Source organism: Miniopterus schreibersii (genome assembly GCF_964146895.1).
Source record: "Miniopterus schreibersii genome assembly, chromosome: X".
Taxonomy (NCBI): domain Eukaryota; kingdom Metazoa; phylum Chordata; class Mammalia; order Chiroptera; family Miniopteridae; genus Miniopterus; species Miniopterus schreibersii.
The window spans coordinates 75,851,739-75,878,601 of NC_138104.1; the positions used below are offsets into that span (position 1 = coordinate 75,851,739).

At 40.3% G+C, this 26,863-nt stretch overlaps 1 protein-coding gene and 1 pseudogene across 7 annotated transcripts in view; both read right to left on the minus strand.

The window, feature by feature from the left end:
* The window catches only part of JADE3 (jade family PHD finger 3), a 141,004-nt gene that overhangs the window by 78,336 nt on the left and 35,805 nt on the right, over nt 1-26,863 (minus strand). The window lies entirely within an intron of this gene.
* Nucleotides 7,562-8,284, minus strand: LOC308551805 (14-3-3 protein theta pseudogene; annotated as a pseudogene). The gene has a single exon. The product of its transcript is annotated as a 14-3-3 protein theta pseudogene (transcript).

The following is a 26,863-nucleotide window of genomic DNA, read 5'->3' on the forward strand; positions in this document are numbered from 1 at the left end:
GCTTAGAGTCACATGGCCACCAGAGGGCAGAGCTGGCAGGTATATTGGGAATGGGCACTCCAAGATGGCCCTGAGCCCTGAGGTACACTGGCGGGATGACAGCAGGAAAGTTGCCTCTTCTAAGCCCAGACTCCTCTGCATGACCTTCCAGGCCCACAGTACTCTGGCTCCAATCTGTCATGCCTCATCAGTTACTGCTCCCCTGCCTCCTGCACATGCTCTGCCCTATGTGATTCCTGAACACATCATCTTGTTTCATACCTGCCAGCCTTGGCATGGGGCTCTTCCCTCTGTCTACAGTTCCCTCCATGTTTATCCTGGCCAGCCCATTCCCCCCTAACCCGGTCCTACCAATTTGTGGGATTTCCTCAGTGAAGCTCCCTAGATGCCCCTCTCACACAATCATTCACTCTTTTGCTTTCTACCAAAGTCTCTGACCGTGTAAAAAGCACTTGACATGCACTGTAAATATTCTTTACATGGTCAGCCCTGCCACTAGACCAGAAACTTCTTGAAAGCAGGGACTATGCCATGTTCATCTCTTACCTCCAGGTCTTAGCACAGTGTCCTGCATAGAGTAAACATGCAAAAGAGTAATAGACACTGTGGTGCCCCACCTAAGTCCCCTCTACCTAGCTAGCATATCCATCTCCCAGCTACTACCTGTTGGCTGCTAATGGCTCACAGCTGTCCCTCTCCCTAAGCGCTGGAGTCCTGCCAGGGAGATTTTACTCTCCCTGTCTTCTTCCCAGGAGCATCCAGCACCCAATAATTGTTCTACACTCCCTCAAACCAAAGAGGCTAAGGCTAGACTTTCCTAAGACCATATCCTTACTTTAGCTCCTTCCTCTTCCCTACCCTGTTGTCCTCATTCCCTTATAGGTTTCACCTGAGAGCACTCCCCCACTATATCAAGTAGGTTCAAATACTGTTTCAGGTTCTGCTTCTAGGCACCCCTACTTAAGAAAACATGTTAATCATCATTAAGTGGTACATTTTAAAAAGTAGAATAACATCTTTTGTTATGTAAAATTATAAATAAGTACAGTGTGATCTTGGAGTAACTTCATGATGTGCCATGATGTCTTACATTTGGATATACAATATTATTCAGCTGTTTATTTTCTAGTTCTCTATTCAGGGTACAGACTTTATGAAGGCTTTCTTTTCTTCCTTACCTCCCACAATGAGTTTTGGCAGAAATAAAATGTGCATTGGCCCTCACTTTGCACCCTTGGGGACAGTAATTTGATAGCAGTTTTCAGATCTTATTCTTACTATAATCTCAATCAAAATGATTAACAGCAGGCTGATTAATTTTAACAGTGACTGCAAGCCAGGCAAAATACAAATGTATAAAGTAGATGCCTTTCTTGGGTGAAACTCCCTTTTAAAGGAGCATTGTCTGGAATTCAACCCAATGGGGTTATTTGGGACTGGAATCTAAGTCTGTTTTTTGTGGCTACTTGACTCTCCATTAATATTCCTACAGAAGAGTAGGCAGGCAAGGAAAAGTGATTAACTCCAACACAGCCCTTTCCTTTCCTTGTCTATGCCCCATGAGACATACTTCTGAAACTCACGGCCATTCAAGAGTCCCTATTCACTGCTCTCTATGGGACCATGCAGCAGCTTAAAAATAATTTAAGGCTCTACTTTAAACATAGTTATACCCTTTGACCCAGGAATTGTACTTCCAACATTCATCTTTGAAAATAAATACAAAACACAGACAATAATTTGTGAACAAAAATGTGCATTAGACCTCCATAATAAAAATAATAAATGAAACCTAGCTATCAAACAAAAGAGGAATAAAGTATATTAATATTATAGCATTTCACTCAATCATTTAATCATGGGTATACACGGACACATTTATGTTAAAATGTTAAGTGGGTAAAACAGCATAAAAATGATTTTATAGTGACATTGCATCTATGAAATAAAATATGCAGAAAATAGATGAAGGCCATAAACCAATTTACTAACATCAGTTACATTAGTAATGCTGAAGTAGTGGATTTCTGGGGGATAAAAACATTCTCCAATTTTTTCCATCCTCCACATTTTTACAGTACACATATAGAGCATTTATAATTAGAAAAAATACTTCTAAGATTTTGAGGTACCTGTTCTTCTCAGTACCCACAAATGATGCAGTTGACCTGAAAAACTGAAACTGTAAAAGTAGGTGTCACTGTCATTCAAGATGGGCATTCACCAGAGCTTAAAAAAAATCCAGAAAAGCACAATACAATCAATTAGAGAAGCCTCCATATTATAAAGATAGTCCAAAAAGCACAAAATTTGCAGTTTGGAAAAGACAAATACCTAAAGCAGTGGTTCCCAATTGAAGGCAACTTTGTCCCCCAGGAGACACATTGCAATATCTGAAGACATTTTTGGTTCTCACGACTGGGAAGGGAGGTATTACTAGCATCTAGGAGGTAGAGACCAGGGAGGCTGGTAAACATCCTACAAGGCAAAGGACAGTCCCTTACTACGCACAGGCTTATTTGGCCCAAAATATTAATGCTGCCGAGGTTGAGAAATCTTGCTTTAAAAAAATGAAGCAAAAAATGACTGACTTGAGTTTATTCACCCAATCAGAGTTAAAGTAACAAAGGGGCACTCTCTAAAACCTAAAGGCAATTTTATCAAAAAGAAGGCAGGACTTTGAGCAATGCTTAGGGAACTTAGAGAACTCATCAGCTCAGGAAGTGGAACAGAATGAAAATGTAAACAAGGTCAAGAAGGACTAAGATAAAATCAGGGAGGATAATTCCAGGATGGTATCTGGAAGTAATCCTTAAGTAAAGAAGTATCTTAAAGTCTAGCTCCCTTAGGCTTTCAGGAAAATTTACTTCAGAGCCATTAACAGAGACAGATGTTGTCCACTGGTCAGACCAGAGCAGCAAACTTATATCCTTTAGGGTCAATTCTTGCCATGTGGGGAAAAAAACCCTCCCAGAAATCATAAATACTATAAATGTGTTTCTTGAGCTGATTACCTCTGCTTTGGGGTAAACAATACTAACCCTCTCCAAGCTGAGGCCATTTTAGTCCATGGCCTATGCTTTAATTCAGAATTCACCCCTCTCTACAAAACAATTCAATCTGCTTCAATATTATAGAAACAAAACTTCTCTTCAAGCCTGTTGGCCTCGACTATCTTTCATCTCTACCACATTTCAATAGTCCAGTGACTAAAGCCATAAATATCTACCTAGGGACTGAGTAAACAAAAAATAATCAGAAGAAAAAGAACATATCATACATATTTTACTGCTTTTCCTCACCCCTAACCAATATTTGTCTTTAAAAAAGAGATACCAGAAGTTGGAGTAGATACACTTTTCTGTACTTTCTAAAATACCTTCATCTCAGTCATCTTAAAGTTTTGTTTTTTAAAAAATTAAGACATGTTATATGACTCATCAGTCCCCTGTGACGAGATGAGTATGGAGGTCAATTCTTCTCCAAAAGTCCTCAAGGAGCATTTAAGAAAAAGGAAGAAAATAAGAATTTACCTAGGTAGGTTCCTGCCACTGAGACAAGTATTTCTATGTCAACCACAGATGCCTGTTGCCAGGAAGCAGGCTTACCCCTTTAATATACAGACTTGTTAACAAATTATTTGGGAAATTCAAACCCCCTGAGGAGAAATCATCTTACATGAGAAGGCCAGCATAGGAAGTGAATTAAAATCAGGGTCTGGCAAACTTTTTCTGTAACAGACCAGATACCAAATATTTTTGGCTTTCTGGGCCATACGGTCTCTGTTGCAATTACTCAAATCTGCTGTTGTAGCATGAAAACAGCCATAAACAGTACATAAACAAATGAGCATGGCTCTGTTCCAATAAAACTTTATTGTATTGAAATTTGAATTTCATATAATTTTTTACATGTCATGAAATATTACTCTTCATATATTGACCATTTTAAAATGTAAAAACCATTCTTAGCTTGAAGGCCATACAGAGATGGCAGGCTAGATTTGGCTCACAGGCCATAGCTTGTCAACCTCTGGTCTAAACTGTAAGAAACCTTTTTTTTGGTTTTGTTTTGTTAATCCTCACCTGAGGATATTTTTTTCATTGTTTTTCATAGAGAGTGGAGGGGAAGGAGGGAGGGAAGGAGATAGAAACGTCAATGTGAGAGAGACACACGTCAATTGGTTGCCTCCAGGGGATGGGAAGCAAACCTGTGACCCAGGTACACGTCCTTGACCGGGAATTTAACCCTAAGCCCTTTCGTGTTGCAGGCTGATGCTCTAACCACTGAGACACACCGGCCAGGGCAAGAAACCTTTCTTTTAACAAAATAATATTGCAAATTGGAAGCATACAATTGAATTACCACTCTCCTGATACCACCCCTTCCTTCCCAATCTCTCAGCCCACTGTTTGGTCCATACAAACCTCACTGGAAGGCTTTAGCCTGGATGGCCTATTCTGTGACGTTATCTTTTTTAAAAAATAATTTTTTAATTGATTTCAGAGACAGGAAAGGAGAGGGAGAGAGGGATAGAAACATCAGTGATGAGAGAGAATCACTGATTGGCTGCCTCCTGCATGACCCCTATTGGGGATCGAGCTGGGGGATGTGCCCTGACCAGGAATTGAACCGTGACTTCCTGGTTCATGGGTTGACGCTCAACCATTGAGCAACACTGGCCAGGCTGTGACGTTATCTTGACAGATTTTAATGGTCCTAGCCCCTACTAAATTAAATCTGTTCTATGTCTTTTAAGGAAAAAGGCCCTAGTTCCAATAACTTTTAAAACATTAGCAGTATATAAGTGAAATAAGTCAGTCAGAGAAAGACAAGTACCATATGATTTCACTTACATGTGGAATCTAAAGAACAAAATAAATGAACAAACAAAACTGAAACAGACTCATAGACACAGAGAACAGACTGGTGGTTGCCAGAGGGGATGGGGTTGGGGAACTGGGTGAAAGAGGTAAAGGGAATAAGAAGTACAAATTGATAGTTACAAAATAATCACCCAGATGTAAAAGTACAGCAAAGAGAATATAGTCAATAATATTATAATAACTATGTAGGTGTCAGGTGGGTACTGAAAATATCGGGGGGAACACTGTGAAGTATGTGATTGTCTAACTACTATGCTGTACACCTGAAACCAATACAAAACAGTATTGAAAGTAAACTGTAATTGAAAAATAAAAAAATAAGGTACATATATTGAAACTAAAAAAGCATTAAAAATTAGCAGTACATTCTTTTTAGTTTATGTACATATATTCAACAATTTCAACTGTCCAGATAAATAAGTAGGTTTGGCACGTTAAGAATAAAAAGAGAGATTTTACAAAACATAAATCCTTTTAAGATAAAATATTTGCAAATTAAGACCTCTTAAGAATAAAGTAAATCAACAAGAATAGCTTTTACTATAGAACACATAAATCTTTCTCCAATGGAAATAAATTTATCTGCTGCTGTGCATTGCTTCTATAGTGAACTATTTACTCACATGTCTACCTGATTTAAAATGATCATGAGAATTTATTAGGAGAAAAAATAACCTTTATCCCAGGTTTTAGTAACAACAACAGGCATGTAAGCCTCACATATAAGGTCAAACAAACAGAAACAATCCCAAACTTACTGAGCAAGTTCAAATCCACCGCACACCAACTGTTAATACTGTGCTAACAGAGGGCAGGCACTACACTGGCCACCAGAGCTGAGAAATCAAGTCTTCCTTTGGCTCCCTCCCACAGAGCTAGGGCCACAGGACCAGGTGCACTAGACACGTCGTCACTATGGCTTGGGTGATCACAGCGTAAAACTGGTAACCAATGATGTGTTGCAAACCAAGAGAGGGGGGTTTCAGAGTTAATCCCAAAATCAATCAAGGTGGTGTGGATGTGAAGTGGAGGGGCGTTGCTGTTAAATGCTCACTTCCAGTCAGACACGGAAGCTAACATACAAAGGGAAATAGTCAGGACTGACTTTGAGGACAACAGAAAGTGAGAGAAAATAAAATGGCTACAAATTTTCCTCAGGAAAAATGAAAGGGGCAGGGCCATAGATGCCAATACAAGTTAACCCCCAAGAAAATATATCTAGTATCCTCAGCAGAGGTTTTCAATCCCCATTACACATTGGACTCATCTAGGGAGCTTGTAAAAATCCCAATGCTCAACCTGCACCCATTACCAATTTAGTCAGAATCTCTGTTCAAAGACCAGCTTTCAGATTCATTGTTTTTCTCTATTGTTTTTGTTTTCAGTTACATTAACTTCTTTATTTCCTTCCTCGAGACTTCCTCCTTGATCCATGGATTAACGAGAAGTGTGTTGTTTAGTTTCCAAGCGTTTGGAGACTTTACTGTAGTCTTTTTTTATCGCTAATTTGATTTCATTATGATCAGAGAACATACTTTGATTTCAATTCTTTCATATTTGTTGAGGTTTGTTTTAAGACCTGGGATATAGTCTATCTTGGTTAATGTTACATGTGTACTTGAAAAGTAAATATATTATGATGTTGTTAAGAGAAGCTTTCTATGTCAATTAGATCGGTTGATTGGTGGTACTTTTTTAATATCCTTGCTGATTTTGTCTACTGGTTCTATCAATTACTGAAAGAGGGGCATTAAAGTTCACAACTATAATTGTGGATTTGTCTATTTCTCAATTCAGTCATGTTGCGTTTTACTTCATGTGCTTTGAAGCTCTGTTATTTGGTGCATACACCTTTAAGATTGCTGTGTCTTCTGCATGGGCTGACCCTTTGAATAGTTATGTAGTGCTAGTCTTTGTCCCTGGTAATTTTCTTTGCTGTGATGTCTAATTTAGCAACAGTATTCTTTTGATATTTGCATAGTATATCTTTTCCCACCCATTTACTTTTTTTTTTTTTTTGCAGGGGGTATAAGTGAATTTTTATTAGGAAGGGAAGTTGTCAAATGAAACAGCAGCAAATGAAGAGTGAATAGGAAACTCCCTGTTGTCACAGACACACAAGACCCCTACCAGGTGACCCAGGAGGCATTTCAATTTGTGACCTGCAGCCCAGAATTATCAAATGCTTTCCCACTCAATGTAATACTCCGGATTCCCACCACAAAGGAACACATTAAGAACATGGAACCTTGCTAACCAAAAGGAAATCCCCAAAGAAAAGTAAGGGAGGGAATGTAGAAATTAAAAAGTTAGGTAAAACACTCTTTAAATTGTAATGAACTACATTTTCATATCTTCACAGTAATACAAAACACAGTCACTCAGAGAACTGGTTCAGATTATTTAAATACCAGGCACATTTTTAGTCCTCTATGTGTTGGAAGTTACTTGTTTACGTGAAATGAAGCTATTAATACTTTTCTACAGCAGTAACTGCACACCAGGAGGCAAGACAAATCAGGGACTGGAGCTTTCCCACAGCTGCAGTGTGAACAGACTATAAACAGCTGATTCCATACACATGAATGATAGCTTTGCTCTAGGAAATCCAGACGGAGTGGGGAATGGAGGTATGTACAAAGGTTTCTGGAGGGAAGGGGGTGGCGCCGTCTGCATTAGTTCTCAGCCCCCTCCACCACGTTGCATTCTTCCTCTGCACTGTCTGATGTCCATGTGAGGTTGTCCCTAAGCAGCTGCATGATGAGGGTGCTGTCTTTGTACGAGTCTTCAGTGTATTGCACTCTGCAACTGCCTTGTCAAAAGCTGTTTTAGCCAGTGTGCGGGCAAGTTTGGGGTTATTAAGGATCTCATAGTAAAATACAGAAAAGTTAAGAGCCAGTCCCAGACGAATTAGGTGTGTGGGCTGCATCTCTTTCTCAAAAGCCTCCTGGTAAGCGCCTTGGGAATTATCTATTGTTCGTTTTCGATCATCACCACATGCGACTTCAGCAAGGTACCAGAAGTAATCTCCCTTCATTTTCAGATAGAAGACCTTACTCTCCGGATTAGTTGTGTTGGCTATTAAATACTTATCCAACAACTCCAGGACTGTGGTGCAGATGGATCTCAGCTTCGATTCCACCTTCTCCCGGTAGTCCTTGATCAGCTGCAACTTCTTGTTGGAGGTGTCGGTCTTCTGCTCGATGCTGGAGATGACCCTCCAGGCGGACCTGCGGGTCCCCGACCATGTTCTTGTAGACCACCAAGAGCAGGTTGTGGTCCTTGTTGGAGAGCTCAGTGCCCTGCTCCGTCAGGGCCGTCATGCAGGTGGCCATGTTGTTGTAGCGCTCAGCCTACTTCGCCAGCTTCACCGTCTGGATCAGCTCCGTTTTCTCCATGGGGACCAGAGGGCAGCAAGGGCGAGCACCAACTGGATGGGAGGAGGCGTGCGGAGGGCCTTCACGTCTCTGAGGCCACGGGAGTCCCACCACTTTGATCCGCTCCTGGCTTCAGCGGAGGACCCTGGCCCCCCCCCATTTACTTTTAAGCTACCTATATCATTACATTTAATTGGTATAGAGTGAAATGTGTCTACTCCATCTTATCTGGAACAGGAAGTTTGCTCTCTGTACTATTTCTGCAATCCTCTCTACATTTATACATCTCAAAATCTCTTATTTTAAAACAAAAATTATCTCAAAAATAATTTACTGTTAAAAAGCATATGATATAAAGGGCACTTAATTAATGTTCCTAACATATATGGGAAGTATTAAATTGAGAAAGGAAAAGGATCAACCTGTGGACTTCAGATGCTCACTTGCTGCACTCTACTAGATCAAGGAAACAAACAGGCTAAGAAATAGGTAAAACTTACAGGCCTGGGGGTAATTGGAAGGCTGACCACCTATCTGTGGGCTGTTAGAAGGAAAGTCAGTTGGTAACAAGGATGTATCTATTTTTCCTTAGAAGAAAAATATTATCATACCTGGTGCTCCTGCTTTTTCTTTGAGGGTAAGGAGCTGTTTTTCCAGTATACTTGTATTTTCTAGTTTCCCTGTCTGAATTTTAGTTATTTAACTACACATTGGCATTTTCAAAAGGTTAACAGAGAGAATTTAAAACGTGTAACTTGAGAAAGAATAAAACTAATTAGTTATACCACTTGTCAGTTCTGCAAAAGAAATGATCGTGAGAAATTTGGAAAGTACTGACTAAAACGTGGCTTTCTGAGAATTAGTTGAGCTCAGTCACTTACACTGTTCACACTTCAGTACCCCAGGGAAGCCAAGTTTGGATACACACAAGTAGTCATTTAAGACAAAACAGCAAAAGGTTACAGCTGAATTGTTTTAAATGCTAACTGAAGGGATCACTAGAAGATCTAAGATGAGGACTAGAGAGCACAGATGGAAACTAATTATCTCCTATTGGTATAAGGAAACCATACTTCTACGTAAACTAAAAGCATCCCTACAGGAATATGAATCACAGAGTAAAGGAAACAGATTTTTCTTCTCTATCCATTTCTCCTATCATCTCACTGCTATTTTAATTATTCCAAGAAATAGAGTTTTACAAAAATGATGGATAAAAATAAAACTCTCAAAAATTTGAATTAAAGACTCATTGTTGCTTTGTGTGGAAAGTGACTACCTTGTAAAAAATACCTGTGAGCGCAGACCACAGTTGACTGTCAGAGCAATGAAACTTCCCTGGATACTAAGCCTCAATATTTTCTTATCTGAGAACCTGCAGCTTAAATTCAGCCTTCGCGATCAAAGGCACATAAATTCACTTGGCCCAATGACTTGATGAATCTATGGAGAGCTGTCAGGCAAAGCAGATCAGGTCCACAGAATAACTCATTCATCTGTAATACTTAAAACTGTGGGCAAACTGTTGAGAATTGAACAAGGGACTAAAACACCCAAAGACACTCACTAAAGTATCTTTCTACACAATTGACTAGAAGACATCTAAACTCTACCTGACAGTGACAGGGAGCTCATTATCTAACAAGGCAACCCGTTCCAATTTTTAGACAGCTCTAAATGAAGAAATAATTTCTTTTTTAAAATACTTTTTGTGCCTTTCTTTTTCTTCCTTTAACATTTTTTGTATTGATATTAGAAAGAGGAAGAGGGGGAGAGGGAGAAAGAGAGATCAGTTGCCTCCGACACTTGCCCTAACTGGGGATTGAACCAGAAACCTGGGTATGTGCCCTGACTGGGACTTGAACCTGACACCTTTTTGGTGTAGAGGACAATGCTCCAACCAACTAAGCCACACTGGCCAGGGCTCTTTCTTCCTTTTTTAAAATTGACATACATTTTCTCACTCTAACTCATTTTTTTAAAATTAAAAAACATTTTTCAATTAGTTCACATTCACTATTATTTTGTATTAGTTTCAGGTGTAGAGCATATTGGTTGGACAATCAAATACTTTACAAGGTGTTCCCTCCGATATTTCCAGTACCCAACTGGCACCATAGATAGTTATAGTATTATTGACTATATTGCCTATGCTGTGCTTTATATCCCCCTGCCTATTTTGTAAGTACCAATCTGTACTTCTCAATCCCTTTACCTTTTGAACCCAGTCCCCGAACCGCACTCCCCTCTGGCAACCATCAGTTTGTTCTCTGTATCTATGCATCTGTTTCTGTTTTGTTTGTTCGTTTATATTGTTCTTTAGATTCCACATGTAAGTGAAATCATATGGCATTTGTCTGTCTCTGACTGCTTTATTTCACTTAGCATAATACCCGCTAGGTTCATTCATGCTATAGCAAATGGTAAAATTTCGTTCTTTTTTTATGACTGAGTAGTATTCCATTGTATATATGTACCTCAGCCTGTTTATCGACTCATCTATTGATGGGCACTTGGGTTGCTTCCATAGCTTGGCTATTGTAAATAATACTGCAATGAATGTAGGGGTGCATACACTCTTTCAAATGAGTGTTTTGGGTTTGAAGAAATAATTTTCTATGAACAGAAAAAAAAAATCTGCCTTTTGACTTCCTGATTCTACCTCTATACTAGATTTGTACCTGTTAACAGGTTCAAAACTCTTCCTACCTTTATCCACAAACTATCTCTTGACCTTACATTATTTTTCTCTATTTAAAACTTAATTTCTTTCTTTCTCTTCTCTTGCAAACTCCTCAAAAAATAGTCTGTGGCTCGGCCAGGCATGGCTCAGCGGTTGAGCATATACCTAGGATCCAGGAGATCGAGGTTAGATTCCCGGTCAGGGCACATGCCTGGGCTGCAGACTTGATCCCCAGTTGGGGGCATGCAGGAGGCAGCTGACCCCCCTCCTCTCTCTTTCTCCTTCCTCTCTCTGAAATCAAAAGATATATTTTAAAAAAAAGTCTATGGTCTGTCTTCTCTTTCTTGCTCTCACTCACTCCTCAACTGGCTTCAACTACACCAGAACTGTGGGAAAAGTCTCCAGTCTGTGCATATTTTCCAACCCTCATCTCTAAGTACCTGTATGCTGCATTTGACATGCTGATCACTCCCTCCACTGTTCCTCTTCAAAAAACCACCTGGGTTTCCAAAGTTTTTTTCTGGGTTTCCTGTGTTGCTCCCTAATATCCTTTTCTTCCTCTAACCATCTTGTAAGTGATGTGTATTCCCAAAGTGCCCGACTGTATTACACACATTTATAGCTCCCAGAAGAGGTGGGGGGAATGAGAGAAAATAAAAGAAAAAAAATCTAAACCCACCAACCAGATACATCAACCTGGAGGATGATCAACACCCAGGCCACTATCTTCTCTCCTCCACTGGCTCTTCTTCCCTTCTACTGGTCTCAGTTGGCACCCTCCTCTATGCAGTCACGAAATCTAGAAAAACCTCTTAACTCTTGTCTTTCTCTCACCCTGGAACATCCAATCAGTCATGAAATCCTGCCAAGGTAACATCTGAAATTATCTTCTAATTCTTATCCCATTTTAGCCTTCATTTTCCTAGTCTAGAACCTAATAATTTCCTGAAACAGAGATTACAACAGCAGCTTCCTAACTGGTCTTAGTACTCTTGGTCTTGTTGCCCTCAAATTCATCCTCCACCTAACTGCAAGAGACTTATCTGAAACACATACTGGACCATGTCTCTTCACTGCTGAGAGACTTTGATGGCTTCCCTTTGCTCCTGGGTCTTTATTAAGGTCTTCATCAAGGTCAACAAGGTTCTCTACAATGGAGCTGCACCTACTTCTGCAATTTTATCCTTCACCACACTCTGCCAGCTTTTATGCTCTAACATCTAACAATGCTGAACCTCTGTAGTTTCAACCCCCATGCTTTACAAAATCATACCACCTCTTCTGCCTGGAAGGCCCTCTTACTTTCTCACTTCAAAAACATATACATTTATTCTTATAAGGCTTAGAAAACATATCACCTCTTCTAGAAAGCCTGCCTTTTCTGATTCAGACACAACTTGACAATCCCAACAGCAGTATGCTCTCAGAGTGACGTGTGTATAGCATCATCACTAACTTAAACTATTTTGTAACCACTGATATTAAAAACTCTCTAACTCAAATATGAGTTCCTACCAGATATGGGCTAGATTTTTAAAGGATTTATAATGGATGCTATTCTTCCTTTATCAGTTTGAAATCTTAAGCTTTAAAGTCATTCTAAAATGGTTCTCATTGGGGGTGAATTTATCTTCTAAATTGCTGGTTGTTAATTTGGACAACTGTCATGACTTTGAAATTTTTGTTTGCAGACTAACCTTGGAGAAAATTCATTTTCTTCCTTCTCCATTCACCCTCTTTCCATTGAGAGTTGCTTCCTCCCAGGATTCTCAGTCCCATCCCACCAACAGGGAGAAAAGTTCAGATTTAGGCAGTAAGCCAATAATACATTTGCCTCTGGCCCTGAGCCTCTCTTCTCTGCTCTCCTGTTTGCCACTCTGAATAGGAGTAGTATCTTTTTCTGTCTCTGTCCATGGGCAATCCTTGATTTCACACAGTCAGGGATCATTTCTTCCATTTACTGAGTGTTTTGATCCTCATTATCTACAGAAATATAATTCCCAGCCATCCCTACCCTTTTCTGGATCTCGATTCCAGCATGCCAGTAACTAGGAGCCCATGACTAAAAATCTCCACTTTACTGTTTGATCTGTTTCAGGTCCAGAAATTTATCTTCTTGATCACAGATATGTCTAATTTTTAATTTCATCAATTATCACTTTGTTTAGAAAGGAGATATAAGTTTAAAGTATGAAATCAGAGCCATCTTGACCAGAACAGGTATAAATTTTACAAGTTCTATATAATCTTTTAGATCAGGGGTCAGCTAACTATGGCCCCTAAGCCAAATCTAGCTCACTGCTTGTTTTGGTATAGTCCATGAACTACAAATGGCTTTTACATTTTTAAATGGTTGAAAAAAAGCAAAATAATATTTTGTGATATATAAAAATCTTATTTCAGTGTCCACAGTTTTATTAGAATATAGCCATGCCTATTCATTCATGCTGTTCCAGATATCAACTGCTGTGTAACAAACCACTGTAAAACATAGTGGCATAAAGCAATCACCATTTTATCATCTCACAAATTCTTTGGGTCAAGAATTCAGATAGGATGGATTTTTTCTACTTCAAGATGTCTGGGGCCACAGCTGGGAAGAACAGCTGGAATTATCTGGAGGCTTCTTCATTTATCTGGCACCTTTGACAGAGATGACTGGGCTTAGCAGAGACTATCTCTGGAATGCACACATGAGGCCTCTTCAGCACAAGCGGCTTCAGGGTAGTCAGACTTCCTACATGGCAGCTCAGGGGCCCCAGCATGAATGTTCTAACAAACAAGGCAGAAGCTGCATTGTGTTTTATGACTTAGCCTCAGATGTCAATATTGAAGTAGTTACAAGCCCACTCACATTTAAGTGGAAGGAGACATAGGCCCTACCTCCTGATGAGAGTAGTGTAAAAGAATCTGCAGCTACATTTTAAACCTCCATTTATGTTCTTCATATCACCTAGTAGCAAGGATCCAGAATTAATGACTGACTTAAAATGTGAGGCACATTCAGTATCAGAGTATCCAAGTTCCAGAAAAATTGAGTTTCACAAAAGGACTGCCATCAAGGCCCTGAGTTGTGAACAATTTTAATACTTTCCTATTTGTTTCTGATCAGTCTAACTCTGAACATAAAAAACACATGAGTTTTTATATGTTAAAGGAGTAACTGAAGCCTTTAAGAAGAGTAATCCATATTTGTGTGATAGACAGTAAAAATGGCCCTAATTCTCTACCCTTACTTAATGCCCTTTCAAGGTGACTTTGAAAGCTTCTTCCCACTCCTTGAATCTGTACTGGCTTTGTGAATTGCTTAGGGCAACAGAAAGTAGCAGAGGTGATTGTGTATTCATTCACACACTTCTGGGCCTAGGCCTCAAGAGACCTTGCTGCTTCTACTCAGTCTTAGAAACCTATTCAGCTACCATGAAAACAAGCCTGGGCTAGCCTGCTGCAGGATAAGAGATGTATAGCCTGGTGCTCCAACCCACTACCCGTGCCCCAGGTGACAGCCAGCTATCTTCCAAAGCAGAGCTCCCTGATGACGTATAGATGACCACAGGCATAAGGGAGACTGAAGAGCAGAACCACTCAGCTGAACCTAGCCCAAATGGTCAACTTGCAGAATAATGAACTAACTAACTAAATAATTACTATTTTGAGCCACTAACTTTATTTTATTTATTTTTTTAAATTTTAAATTTTAATTTTTGTTTAAAACATTACAGATGTCCCCTTTTCTCTCCAATGACCCGTTCCACCCTGTCCTACCCCCCTTCCCAGTCCCTCTCCCCACCATTGTCCATGTCCTTGGGTTGTGCATATATGCATATAAATTCTTTGGTTACTCTCTCCCCCTCCACCCACCTGCCCTCCTCCATCCCTCTGACATTCGTTAGTCTCATCTATGCTTCCATGTCATTGAATCTATTCTGTTTATCAGTTTACTAAGTTCTTTAGATTCGATCTGGAAACAGCCCAAGTGCTCATCAGTAGATGAGTGGATAAAAAAGCTGTGGGACATATACACCGTGGAATACTACACAGCGGTAAAAAAGAAGCAGCTCGTACCCTTTGGGACAGTATGGATGGACCTGGAGAAAATTATGCTAAGTGAAATAAGCCAGGCAAAGAAAGACAAACATCACATCATCTCGCTTATACGAGGTGCCACTAACTTTTGAAGTGGCTAGGTATACAGCAATAGTTAACTGACAGAATTTAGAAGGCAGTTTTTAACTATAGAATGGAAATTTCATCACACACCGCAGTCCTACTACACTGAATCACTTTAGAGATTGCATTATTCTCCAAAGCAGGCACTACTGCTGGGCTCCACTGAGAGGGCACTCTAGCTAAAACCAAGATTACAGAGGGGTCAAACACCTGATCCCAAAGAAGAAAACTGTAACCAGCAGCCATACAGATAGCAAATGTCACTCCCTCTGCAAGTTTCTCATCCTACCTGATGAGAACATAGCTGTAGGTACCTTCTCACACAAGAGGTGAGTGGCACCTGCAATCAGAAGTTAACTAGTTGCCCTGGCCAGTGTTGCTCAATGGTTAGAGTGTCAACCCATGTACCAAAGAATCTCGGGTTGAATTCCTAGTCAAGGGCAGGTTCCATGGGGTGGTGCAGGAGGCAACCAATCAATGTGTCTCTCTCACATTGATGTTTCTCTCTCTCTTCCCCTCCCCTCTTCCTCTCCCTCTCTCTCTAAAAAATCAATGGAAAAAATATCCTCCCGTGAGGGGGAGGGAGAGGGAGAGGGGAACATGGATGTGAGAGAGACACATCAATAGGTTACTCCCGCATGCACCCCAACCAGGGCAGGGATTGAACCTGCAACTGAGGTACATGCCCTTGGCTGGAAAGAGAGGGAAACAGGCAACTGTCATTCAATAAGTATAAAATTTCAGTTATGCAAGATGAATAAGTTCTAGAGAATTGCTGTATAACATCCTGCCTATTAATGATACTGTATTGTGCACTTAAAAACATAAGAGGGTAGATCTCATGTTAAGTGTTCTTATAAAAAAAAAAAAAAGAGGCACAAGGAAACTTGGAAGTGATGGATATGTCTATTACCTTGATTGTGGTGATGGTTTTACAGATATATGCATATGTTTTTGTATACCAATTATACCTCAAGGTGATAAGAATACATTAGTTTGATAAGTGATGGATATATCATAAATTATTATTATTTTTAAAATATATCTTTATTGATTTCAGAGAGAGGAAGAGAGAGGGAGAGAGATAGAAACATCAATGATGAGAGAGTCATTGATTGGCTGCCTCCTGCACACCCCCGACTGGGGATCAAGCCCACAACCTGGACATGTGACCTGACCGGGAATTGAACCCCGATCGCCTGGATCCTAGGTCGACGCTCAACCTCTGAGCCACGCCCAGCAGGGCTATCATAAATTATTATAAAAATAAAGACTTTCTAAGAATTAATGATATCCTTCCCCCTCTGATAAAGTTAAACCCAATATAATAATAAACTGAGAATATTTTCAAAGTATTTGTATGGTAAATAATTTATATTAGGTTAAACCATATGAAATTGCCATTGTTGTAGTTCAAGATATCAGAGCTTCAGCAATTTCATATAGTTCAACCTAATACTGCAGGATTTTGCTGACAAACAAAATACTTTGCTTCTTTCCCTTTGTCTCCAAAGCCCTCACACACTCTGGAGAACCTTAATTCCTATACACTTTTGAGGACTTAGAATAAACAAAGAAAGACATGAAGCCTTGCTTCTATATACATTATTTCTTAGTTCAAAACACCTAGCTTCCTTTAGGAGTTGTATTCTACTCACTAAACTCAAGGTAATTGTCCTCTGATTCCCCAATGGGGTATTAGATCTCTCCACCTACATCTCAAATTTCTAGGTCAGATCTGAGCACCTTCTGCCCATGTTCCATTTGCACACTGCAAATAGGCCATCACACTCAGGATTCCTGAATGTTGTTTAATGCAAGAGGAAGTTGTTGACAAAAAGGTGTCTGAAATTATTATCAGCATGGGCTTGGCTTGGGGGTGTGTGTGCTTGATTTTATTCTCACTTCCTCTACTTTTCTTGCTCCAGAGTTGCAGCCAACTGGCTAGACTATCATCTCTGGGTCTCTTGTTGGTCAGAGCAGGAGAAACCCCATAGGCAGGATTTCTAGCCCTGTATGTGTGGCTGGAGTGGTGAGGCAGTTTCCCTCTGTCTTCCTGGGTCACACCAACAAGACCCTATGAGGAGGTGCAGGTGCTGCGGCTAACTGGCACACTCCCAGGCCACAGTCAATACCATGTGCTCGGAACAGAGGATCAATTTTAATCCTCCAGAGACACCATTTCAGGGATCGGCCAATATACAGACATGTAATCAATGTAATGCTTTTGTGTGCCTGTGTGGGTCTTGAACTGGTGAGTTTTCCTCATTACAATTTTTAGAATTTTCTGCATAAAATTTTTTAGAATTACCCAAGACAAGTATAAATGTAATCTTTTTTATGGTAAATGTTATTTCATGAGAAACACTGAATACATAATTTCAGCTTCAATGGTCAGAAGATCCTGTGCTTTCAAGTTTACTGTTAGAAATGCAAAACAGCAACAGCAAAGCCCTATCATCCCACCTCTGTTCCCTCAGTACAGGATGCTTTCCTCTTTCAAAGGTTTTTAAAATAAGATCTTTCATCCAGTGTGATTTATTTATTTATTTAATCCACTCGAAAACATTTTTTCCACTGTTTTTCAGAGAGAGTGGAAGGAGAGACAGAGAGAGAAACATTGATGTGAGAGGGACACATCAATTGGTTGCCTCCCACACGCACCCTGACTGGGGCTGGGGGTTGAATCTACAACGGAGTTATGTGCCCTTGACTGGAATAGATCCAGAGACCCTTCAGTACACAGGCCAACGCTTTAACCATTGAGCCAAACTGGCTAGGGATCATCCAGTGTGTTTTAAATAACTGATTTTTTCTTTTCCCCAAGAAGACTACTGAATGGTCTAATTAAGTTTTCCCTTAGGAAACATCACCCTGACATACAAAGAAAGACAAAACAATGGTAGCAAATTGTGGAAACAGGAATATTTCATTTTTACCAAATGAAAAACTATAAAAATTAAGTGTCAGAATTACCCCTAAGCTATTAATATGCAGTGATTTAAAATACCAGCAATCCACAGTAGACTGGTTAAAAAGTTCTATTTACTGTTTTTCCTGGGTTCTGAATTCAGAACCCCACATTCCTACTTTGACAGTTGACAACATCATAACCATGTAAAAAAATTCAGAGGGGGCCTGGATGGTCTGGCTCAGTGGTTGGAACGTCAGACCACAGACAAAGTGTGCTGGGTTTGATCCCTGGTCAAGGGCACATACCTGGCTTGGAGGTTCAATCACTGCACCAGTAGAGGCACATTCAGGAGGTAACCAACTGATGTGTCTCTCTCACATCAATGTTGTTGTTTTTCTCTCTCTCCCTCCCTCCCTTTCTCCCTTTCAGTCTCTCTGAAAATCAATGGAAAAAAATATCCTGCCCTGGCTGGTGTGCTCAGTGATTAGTGCATCAGCCCATGCACTAAAGGTCTTGGGTTTGATTTGCAGTCAAGGGCACATACCAGGGTTGCGAGTTCGATCCCTGGCCCTGGTGGGGCATGTGTGGGAGGCAACGGGAGGCAACTGATTGATGTGTCTCTCTCATATTGATGTTTCCCTCTCTCCCCCTCCCCCCTTCTACTCTCTAAAAATCAATGGAAAAAATGTCCTCGGGTGAGGATTAACAACAACAAAAAATTCAGAGGCTTCTACTGCAGATGGTGTAAGTGACCTGTGTTTTTGCATGGCCTGTCTCAGAAGTAAAGCTGAGGAGGAACTGAGTCTCACATGTTCACTCTTACAGGACCCATGAAAAAACTAAATAAAGGTTTGATGAAGGAACTTGGACTGAAATTTGGAAAATCTGTGTTAACAAATTTCTCGTCTGTTACCACACTATTTTTATTATAGTAGCTTTGTAGTAAGTTTTAATCTCGTAAAGCAAACTCTGCCCACAAATTTTCCTGATTGTGATACTCCTTAGTGTAAAATCCTTCCATTGCTCCTCAGTGCTTACAGAGTCCCTTGTGGGTCCCTGCAGGACTGTAGTTTAGTCGAGTGAAGAATACAGTTTAGGACCAAAGCTGACTGCTCAAAAGGAGAGTCAGTGCCAACACCAGAGTCCCTTTCTCTGCTCTGGTCCCTCACCAGGTTCACACTCTCCTTTGAATAAGTGTTGTACAAATATTTAACAATGGTTATGCAAAGGTGCTGTGTCAGAGGTCCCCAAGACCACCCCAAGTTCTGTGATTCACTGTGACTCACATAACTCAGCATATAATCATACTCATGGCTACGATTTATTACAGTCAAAACATACAAAGCAAAATGAGCGAAGGGAAAAGGCGCATGGGGTGAAATATAGGGAGACCAGGCACAAGCTTCCAAGAGACCTCTCCCAGTGGAGTTATACAGGATGCACTTAATTTCCCTAGCAACGAGTTTCGACAACAAATGTGAATGTGATCTATTAGGGAAGCTTATTAGGGACTCAGTGCACAAGGTTTTCAATTAGAGGCTGGTCACATAGGTACCTTCTGATTAGCAAATACCAAAATTCCAGACTCCAAGAAGGAAAGCAGGTGTTTAGCAGAAACCATACTGTTTGTATAAACAGTTCAGGCACAGTGAGCTACCCTTATCAGTTCTTGGAATGGTGGGAACCCTCCTGAAAACCAAGTTCCCAGATTCCAGCCAAGGGACAACCTTGTAAGCAGACCTTGCAAAGTCAGGCCTGCTATGATAACACTTTTTTGCACAGATGCCAATCATTAGCTTGGCTAGGCACCAACAAGTCCTGCCCAGACCTGGATGGGGTAAACAAAACCATGAGCATTCTCTGAGCAGGGTAGTAAGGGAGCAGGAATGGAGGAAACCCCCCGACCCCCTCCCAGTGGCAGGAAGAAAGGGGCAATGAAGCCTGTTTCTTGGGAGAGAGGCAATGCCTGAGCCAGGTCTGGACACATGACAGATATTGTGGTGCCTAGATTTAAATTCCAACTAGGTGGGTGGTTTTGGCTACATAATTAACTAGACTAAGCTGTATCTCAGGAAATGAGTTACCCACATGGACCAGGGCTGTTCATCACTTTGATTTCCTGCTTAAACTTTGTGTGGCTCCCAAGCCTCTGACAAACCATGTGGCCTTGCTAGAGGTGGTGCCAATCTACTTCTCCATCCCCACCTGTGCCTCTCTGCCCCTTCAGTCTCTGTGATCCAACCATCCTGGTCTCCTTTCAGTGCCTGGAATATGCTCCTCTCTACCTACCTCCAAGGCTCTGTATGTATTATTCCAACCCCACCCTGGCTCCCGATTGCTCATCATCACTCTTCCTACTTCACATAGCTAACTACTTACGTCAGATTTCAATCCAAACAATACCTCCTCAGGGTAGCCTTCCCTCATCTGCCCCAGAGTAGGTCAGAACCCCTGTCATTTGCTTTTCAGCATCCGTAACTTCTCCTTTATCACTGTGAGCACCTTCAAGTCCATTTTTTCAAACTTATACATTTTAAGAAGGCAGCAACTATGCCTGTTCACGAGATAGCCCATGAGCCTAACACGGTACCTATCACATAGCAAGCACTCAGCAAATATATAGAAGAGGAATGAATGAGGGCTCACTCTCAGTCCATGTGGTCTGGGTGAGGGCAATCTCTGCCTCCCCAACACTTACACACCTCCTGGCTCTAAGGCACATGACCCAGGCTAGATCAACAAGTCATCCAAGGATTTTGACAGAAGTATTGAAAAAGAGGCATTGCATCTGCTGCATATATCCCAACTGAGAACGAAACTAACTCAAAGGAAAGCAGAGATGAGAGGAGATTTAGGGCTGCAATGTATGTGAGGATGCAGCCATTCCTAAAGGTAGCAGTCCATGGGATACTGATTTACCAGTAAACTTTCTTTTTGTTTTTCAGGATAATTTGAGTTGGAATTCTGACACATGTAATTAAGAATCCAAATACAAAAATAGTAACTAAAATTAGACATGTAGTTGGTCTCAAAGAACAAGAGAAAGACCACCAGCAAGCCTAACTTGTAATGACTCGAGATCCTGGCCTAGGGAGTCCTTACAGTTCCTGAAAGTATGAACAGGTTTGGTACGGTGCAATGAGAAAAGATACCCTGGTTGGGGAGGAGAGCACAGGCGTCATGGCTGGTCATAATTCTAAAAACCATCCTGTTCCTCTCCTCAGGACTAAAAGACTATCTGCATCTATGACAGCAGAATCACTATGTCTCATCTATGAAAACTCATAGAAACTAGACCTCCCCATAAGACTGGAAAGAGGCAAAAATCTCCCTTATTTTCAAAGGAGCGAATTAAAATCATTACAAATAAAAAGCTTGGCTCTCACTCCAAACTAAATTGTAGACCAGATTAATAAAGCATTGGTCGGATAAGTACTCGAAAAAGAAAAAAAGAGATTAACCAAAGAACATATATGCATATATGCATAACCCATGTACACAGACAATAATGTGGGGAAAGCCTGGGGTGGGGTGGCGACTGGGTGGAGGGGAGCAAAGGGAGGGGGAAATGAGGAACATCTGTAATACTGTCAACAATAAATAAAAGAAAAAGAAAAAAAATAGTCACCAGCAGCCAGTACAGGCTCTCTAAAATCACACCCAACTTATCCTAGACTCCTTTCTGTTATAGTCATTTGAATCATTTATTGAGATAATTCTTTATAGGTACAGTATATGTGGAGGCAGATGACAAAGGCTATCAGGATTTTCCAGTTGATAAGATGAAGAATTCAGGCTTCAGAAAGGTAAACCTGAAAGGTGTCTTGTGGTGGGACATGGAGCTCTATGCCCTTGGCCCTGTGCTGATCAAAACTTTGATGAATAACATAAACTTAGGGTTATTACCTAGGAATAACATTCATCAGAGGAAAGGGGGAGAATTCAAAAGTTAATATGATAAGCAAAAACAGGAGGAAATTTAACTAGAACATATGTAAAGCCACTGCAATTTTCAAAACCCTGTTTCCTAAATAAAGGATGATAGCAGTTCAGTTTTTGATGCCAGCAAACACCACAGCATGATATAGCTACTCAACCTGGGCTGAATTTGGAAACATATGTACCTCAGTTGGATAACTACTGGAAAACTAAGTTCCATTCGGAGTATCACTGAGAAACAAAAGGGAATTCGGGAAGGGGAACCAAGATTAGAAAAAGGTTTGGGAATCATTTCACACAAATGACAGTTGAAAGGGTGGGAATGTAAACTCGTAGAGCCACTTTGGATAATAAAGACAGAATCCTATAAAACTGAAAATAACCATATCCTGTGACCCAGCAATTCTATTTCTAGATATTCTGGAGAAATTCTCACAAATTTACATAATTACCAAAAAAGAATTGTTTATAAAATAAAAATTCAGGAAGTATTTAGGCTTCTGTAAATAGGAGAATGGCAAGGCAGAATAAGATCTATTCACACTCTGGGATACTTTGCAGCAGCTAAAAACAATGTTGTAGGCCTACTTATCAATCAGGATGGGTTAAGTTTGCCAAAGTAACAAAAGGAACCTAAAATCTGAGTGGCTTAATGCAACCAAAGTCTATTTATTCCTTATGTTACATATTTAAAGCGAGTTGGCACAAAAGCTCAATGTACCTATTCTTAGACCCAGGCTGACAAAGGCCCCATCTCTATTTGCTAGGGGAATGAAATGAGGTAAATCTCAGACTGGCTCTTAAAACTTCCATTTGGCCTGGCTGGAGTGGCCCAGTTTTCTTGTGCACCGAAAGGTTACTGGTTCGATTCCTGGTCAGGGCACATACCTGGGTTTTGGGCTCAATCCCTGGTTGGGGCATGTATGGCAGGCAACCAATAGATGTTTCTCTCACTTTGATGTTTCTCTCTTTCTCTGCCTTCCTCTAAGAATGTCCTCGGGTAAGGATTAAAAAACAAACAAACACCTTCCATTGGAAGTACACTCATTACTTTTGCTGACATTTCATTGACCAAAGCAAGTCACATGGCCACACCTAACTTCAAAAGGGGAAACGACTAGGTACAATCCAACCATAGACCCAGACAGCAAACAGCCAACAACATTAGTTATATGTCATGACTAACACAATATATAGTATAGAAAGATTAATATGAAACATATGCAAAGATCTAAGACATTTTGCTGTGTGGACAAAACACATACACATATTTATAATACCATCATTTATGTAAATTAAAGCAGAGATCCAAAACAAATTTATATGTTGTTTATACATACCTATAAAGCATAAAACTGAGGAGGAAGGAAGATGACACTAGAAGAGGTGATCAAGGGGGAATAACTATTTCTGTAAAGTTTTAATTCCTTTATTTAAGAAAAATATGACAAAATCTTAATTGTTGATAATCCTGGCTAGTGAAGAATCTGAGTATTCATTATATTATTCTTTGAATTTTTCCACTCTATTAAAATCACTGAAAGAAGAAGCTGTTGAAAAAAATAGAGATTTTTTAGCTTGAGAAGACTACAGGTGGGAGAACAGGGAATGGAAAGTACAAAAACAGATAGCTTTAACTACTTGGGACAAAGGAGACTTGCTATGTGAGACTATGGAGGGGAGAGCTGGGAACAATGGTGAGAGTTCCAGGAAGGCAGATCTCGGCATGGAAAGTGAGCAGCCTTAAAAATGTGTGGAGGAAAAAAAATTCTTTGGGGGGAAAAGTGGTCAAGAATCTGACAACAAGAGTCTGACAAAATACTGTGATGAGGATTCCGGCACTGGGAAGGTACCTGAATTTTGTGATCTCCAAGGTCCAATTCTCAGGTTCCATCAACACTGGACTAGAACCTCTAAGTTTAGAGCTCACAGGTTCTGAGAAATGCAAGTTATCTCAGGACAAATTTTAAAAAATAATGCAAAAATATGAATTCAATACAGCCTTTAGTGGTGTTACCTGGGAATATTTCACAGTAAGGAACAATTCATTTAATTGGGTCTGAAAATTATTATAGTCAGAGGGTTACAAGCATTATACTGGCCTTGAATAAAGTTGCTTTAATCCTCAGGCGTTGGTCAACCTTATGCGCATAATTAAATCAGTATTATTTGTAAAACTGTTGCCAATTTAATCACTATTTCTGTGACTTGTTAAGTTATTCTCCTGATACCAAAGTCAAATTGCTCCCATAGCTAAAGAGATCTCCACAGAAACATTCCACTGAAATGAAGATTACTTTGTAAAATAAAGAGTAAGAATAATGAGTGTGTTTTCTTTTTAACTAGTCACTTTGCTACTGCCAAAAGAAAAAATAAAAGTCTTAGCAGTGGAAAATGAATATCATTAACCTGTCCTTGTGCAAGGAGGGCCAGTCTGGCATAGAAACAGTAGGGTCAGAACTCAAGCAGCTCCTTGCTGCTGCCATGCTCCAGCCAAGAAGATAACAGATTTTAGTGGTAGTAAATGAGACAACATGCTGTACCTGAGGTTTTTCTTTCCCAAGGTACCATATCTTTTGTACCAACAAGTTTTTATCTGTACATAGTTATATGCCCAGACAATTATGAGTTGAGCAGCCTTTATGTACCTGAAACCTGATGTATCTCAACAGACACCCTGGGAAACCCACTGTGGGTTTTAAGGAATGTATGTTTCCACCATAAAAATAGTGAAAGCACGCTGCAACATAAAAACATGTGCTTTGCCCAGGTGTTTTTGCCCATTTAGGACTTCCTTCCGGCAGTGATTCTGCACCACGTAACTAACAATAGGAAATATTTGCATAAAAGCAACTGTTATTTAGTAGTTTCCTCCAATTAAATTTCAAGATTAACAATAAAACCAAACCAAAAAACAGCTTAGAAGGCTCTGATATATCCCCAAGTTAATGAGGTTAATGTGGCTTGAATACTTTCTTTCTTTCTAGACCCATATTCCTGGCTGTGCTGGAGCTTCATGTGGCCTGGCCCCACAATCACCAGAAATACTGTAAGAGAGAAAAAGCTCTAATATCCTGGAAAAGCAACCAGCTAGACCACCACAATGCCTTGCAGAGGCTCAGGCCTGGCCCTAATCTATGAGCAAAAGCTGATTACTCGCCCCCACCTCTCCAGCCTAACTGCAAGCAAGCATCTACATCCTAAGAGGTCACAGGGCAGTGTATTTATCCTTGGAAGACAGTCTGGTGATAAAATTCAAGACTGTAATGTTAGGAAGGAGAGCGTGTAGAGGAAACCAGAGACAGAGAAGGGAGGAGGAGAAAAGGGTTGATGAATGAAGTCCTGGAGGGCAAAGGTTACTGGAAAACAGCAGGATAGAAGAAAATGTGACAGCAGGATAGAAGTAAGAGAAGTAAGAGACAGGGCCAAGGAAAACAACAAGGTCAATGATATGCTGCATGAGGACAAAGAGCTGTGCTTCCAGACCGGATTACCACCCAGGCCTTCAGAAAAGTGGCTTTGTTTTTCAGGCGGTCATTATGTATTCTGCCAATAATGTAGCTCCTCTGCTTACTCTTAGAAACTTATGTCCACTTAACTATGCCAAACAGTGCATCTTTGAAACTATTATTTCCAAGATATAAAAACTTTGGGTAGGGGGAAAATCCAAAACATCACTTAAAATATCAGTTAAGACTTCTGGTTCCAGGTAAGATGGAACTAAAACACCAACTAACACACCAACCTTTCTGTCCACCACATGCAACTATAAAATCTGTACAAAATGTATGAGCAGCTACTAGAAAACTGTTTAAAGTATCTATCAGCAGGCGGGTCAGGGAAGAATACCAAAAGGCCCAGTACGACTGAACTGGTGGTGACTTCACTACTTTTTTTCCTCTTGTATTTTCTGGCCTGAACTCAACACAACAAAACCTGAAAGTGAGCACTGTGGTTAGAGCACATGTTCTGGCTCAAGGTGCTGTTTTTGGAAACGGGAACCACTAAAACTCAAAGAAATTGGGGGGGGGGGAAATCCCCTGGGTTTTTCTCTCCTTTTTCTCTCTTCTCTTATGCCCAGAAAATCCCATGATTGAGGCTGTGGCAGGAGCGATGAAATTGACAGACAGAGGGAGATTACAGAAGTTAAAACTCTGGAGGGAGAGGAACCTTCCATTCTATTCGGTGGAGCTATAGCTCCAAAAGGACAAAGCCAAATCCCATTATTTGTTTGTTTTTTACTTTCTCTATCTGTCTGCCTGCCCCTTGTGCTCCAGAGGTAGTGCATCATGAAAGTGCGTGGTTTTTGACTAGAGGACCGAAAAGGAAAGCTCTAGGAAACCAGAAAGTACCATGAAAATAACAAAGAGGGAAGAGCTCAGGAAAGCAAACTCATGAAGCTGATTAAGAACAACTCGGATCACCCCCCCCCACCTGTGCATGTGTGGATTTGATCCTAATTAGCATGTCAAATACTTTGAGAACTGAGCTAACAGACTCTCAGGTCCCAGACTGACCAATGGGTGTCACATGGGGCAGATCTGAATAGCACTGCAAAGGCATTGAACACTGAACTGACATTGCAACTATAGCCCACAGAAAGTGAATTGGAACTTGCAGTCTGAACCTAACCAGGTCAATTGAATGTTAAAACAAATACCGGGTATGCCAAAAAAATGTATACAAACACTCTGAATAATCATAAAGGCAGTGCTTATTTTTTTACAAAATATTTCAATCATATAGATTCATATATACATATAATATGTGTATATATAAGACATAAAAGGACATAAAATGAACAACCATAAACTCATCACTGAGCGTAAGAAACACATGACCAATGATGTTCTTGCTAAGGCGGTGTTTATTAAAATACATTTCATTTTCAAAA